Source organism: Mizuhopecten yessoensis, unplaced genomic scaffold (genome assembly GCF_002113885.1).
Source record: "Mizuhopecten yessoensis strain PY_sf001 unplaced genomic scaffold, ASM211388v2 scaffold7539, whole genome shotgun sequence".
Taxonomy (NCBI): Eukaryota; Metazoa; Mollusca; class Bivalvia; order Pectinida; family Pectinidae; genus Mizuhopecten; species Mizuhopecten yessoensis.
The window spans coordinates 66,346-69,834 of record NW_018407098.1 but is presented as its reverse complement, the minus strand read 5'-3'; positions in this window follow the sequence as shown (position 1 = coordinate 69,834).

Below are 3,489 nucleotides of genomic sequence, written 5' to 3'. Positions count from 1 at the left end.
GGGTAGCGGAGGAAAAAGAGACATTTCCGCAAAAAAGTTAATAATAAAGATAAATGAGAATGTCCGTTTAAAGTTTCTTGAGGAAGACATTACGTCATTTCCGAAGAACTGTACTTTGACTTAAATATTATCCACAACGCATATCGAATTAGATAACACTCAAGTTTCACTCCTGTCTTTAAACAGCTTTACACTATTTAACCCTCTGTCTACCGACAAACTAAGACAGGCCTCCGAATACTCATAGTTACTGTCATCATATGACCCCCATTCTATCTCAAATTCTTGTACCTTTGGTATATTTTATCTTGTACATCGACGATTTGGTATTCTTGGCTGTGTATTAACGTCATTGTGTATTTCATCTTTTTACATTGACGATGTTCAATATTTTTGTCGTGGTATATCGGGAATGTCCTATATATTTATCATCGTTGTAATGCTTTTTGTCGTTTTGTGATTAGGATGTATAAGGTGTTTTCAAATTGGTCTTAGTCTGATAACGATGTGGTGTATTTTGTCTTTGAGATATAAGGATGTGGTGTATTTTGCCATTGTGATTTAATGATGTGGTGCATTTTGTCTTTGGTAAAATTATGTGGTGTATTTTGTCTTTGTGATATAATGATGTGGTATATTTTGTCATTGTGATATAATGATGTGGTGTATTTTGTCTTTGTGATATAATTATGTGGTATATTTTGTCATTGTGATATAATTATGTGGTCTAGTTTTTCTTTGTGATATAATGATGATGTCTATTTTGTTATTGTGATATAATGGTGTTGCATATTTTGTTATTGTAACATGATGATGTGGTCTATTTTGTCTTTGTGATATAATTATGTGGTGTATTTTGTCATTGTGATATAATGATAAAGTCTAGTTTGTCTTTGTGATATAATGATGTGGTCTATTTTGTCTTTGTGATATAATGATGTGGTGTATTTTGTCTTTGTGATATAATGATGTGGTCTATTTTGTTATGGTTATATAATGATGTGGTGTATTTTGTCATTGTGATATAATGATGTGGTCTAGTTTGTCTTTTTGATATAATGATGTGGTGTATTATGTCAATGTGATATAATGATGTGGTGTATTTTGTCATGGTGATATGATGCGGTGGTCTATTTTGTCTTTGTGATATAATGATGTGGTGTATTTTGTCTTTGTGATATAATGATGTGGTCTATTTTGTTATGGTTATATAATGATGTGGTGTATTTTGTCATTGTGATATAATGATGTGGTCTAGTTTGTCTTTTTGATATAATGATGTGGTGTATTATGTCAATGTGATATAATGATGTGGTATATTTTGTCATGGTGATATGATGCGGTGGTCTATTTTGTCTTTGTGATATAATGATGTGGTGTATTTTGTCATTGTGATATTATGATGTGGTTTAGTTTGTCTTTGTGATATGATGATGTGGTGTATTTTGTCATGGTGATATGATGCGGTGGTCTATTTTGTCTTTGTGATATAATGATGTTGTATATTTTGTCATTGTGATATAATGATAAAGTCTAGTTTGTCTTTGTGATATAATGATGTGGTATATTTTGTCATGGTGATATGATGCGGTGGTATATTTTGTCTTTGTGATATAATGATGTGGTTTATTTTGTCTTTGTGATATAATGATGTCGTGTATTTTGTCTTTGTGATATAATTATGTGGTATATTTTGTCATTGTGATATTATTATGTGGTCTAGTTTTTCTTTGTGATATAATGATGATGTCTATTTTGTTATTGTGATATAATGGTGTTGCATATTTTGTTATTGTAACATGATGATGTGGTCTATTTTGTCTTTGTGATATAATTATGTGGTGTATTTTGTCATTGTGATATAATGATAAAGTCTAGTTTGTCTTTGTGATATAATGATGTGGTCTATTTTGTCTTTGTGATATAATGATGTGGTGTATTTTGTCTTTGTGATATAATGATGTGGTCTATTTTGTTATGGTTATATAATGATGTGGTGTATTTTGTCATAGTGATATAATGATGTGGTCTAGTTTGTCTTTTTGATATAATGATGTGGTGTATTATGTCAATGTGATATAATGATGTGGTGTATTTTGTCATGGTGATATGATGCGGTGGTCTATTTTGTCTTTGTGATATAATGATGTGGTGTATTTTGTCTTTGTGATATAATGATGTGGTGTATTTTGTCATTGTGATATAATGGCACGGCATATTTTGTTTTTGTGATATGATGATGTCGCATATTTTGTCTTGTTGATGTGGCGATGTTGTACATGTATGTATATTTACAACCTTATAACATGTGGCCGTATTTATAAATAGGTAACTATTGGATTGTCGGTATTTTTTTGCCACGGATAAGAAAATCATAGCATGATATATAGCTGTCTACAAGCGATTGTACATGTATCTGGAATTTCTCGAGGAAGAATGCCGCTACAACCCAATCAGTCAACATGTCGCTTACTACGCTCTGTTCTATCCACGAGCTCTTCTTTGAGCATTTTGATGATCGAACAACTGGTAATAAATATCCTGAATAGTATCTAGCTGTCGAATGGCCGATGATCTAACACTTTGTCCTGTACCTGTTAAAAGAAAACTTGGAGCAGACATGGAGATACGTCAGCTATGTTTGACAGAAAACACCCGACAAGGTCTACCACATCACGCTACACACTGGGCAACTATACTTTGGTTTATGCTCAGCAACGCATGGCACCGTCAGTAAAACATTACCACAATAATCTCCAATGGCAACAAGGAAAATGTCTGCATGCGAACTGTGCAATATATTATAGGCATTCTAGTAAAACCAGTGAAATTAAAACACTCATATAAATGGTAATTGAAATGTTATTTTCTTTAGAATAATGGTGATATAAGGTTCGAAACGCAAGCGTGATCTATATAAGTGTGACTCAGCGTATTGTGTGCCTGTAATTCAGTCACTGCTGTTTGTGTCTGTATTTGTATAACTATTTTACTAGACTGTGTAATCCCTAAGATCAGCTCATTGATGTTCCATCAAATGTCTACAGTCAGCTGGAGAATCTTTCCCGTCAACCAAGATATAGTCAAACAGAAACTCAATCATTATCTGTTTATTTCATTTCGGCTTTTGTTGTGCTTTTCACAAATATGCTCCTTAATTAATAATAACGATATATTTATATCACCGTTTGACTTTCCTGAAAGAAATTTATCATAATAAGAGAACGAAGGCGTTCCTTTAGTTTGGCAAGACACATGGTACCGCAAAGAGTCGAAAACTCAAAAGTTTTGATAGAAGAAATGTTTTTGGCACATTTACTGGTACTGAGAAGGGCACTGAGAATGGTAGTGAGAAATGGCACTGAGAATGGCACTGAGAATGGTAGTGAGAAATGGCATTGAGAATGGCACTGAGCATGGTAGTGAGAAATGGCATTGAGAATGGCACTGAGAATGGCACTGAGAATGGTAGTGAGAAATGGCACTGAG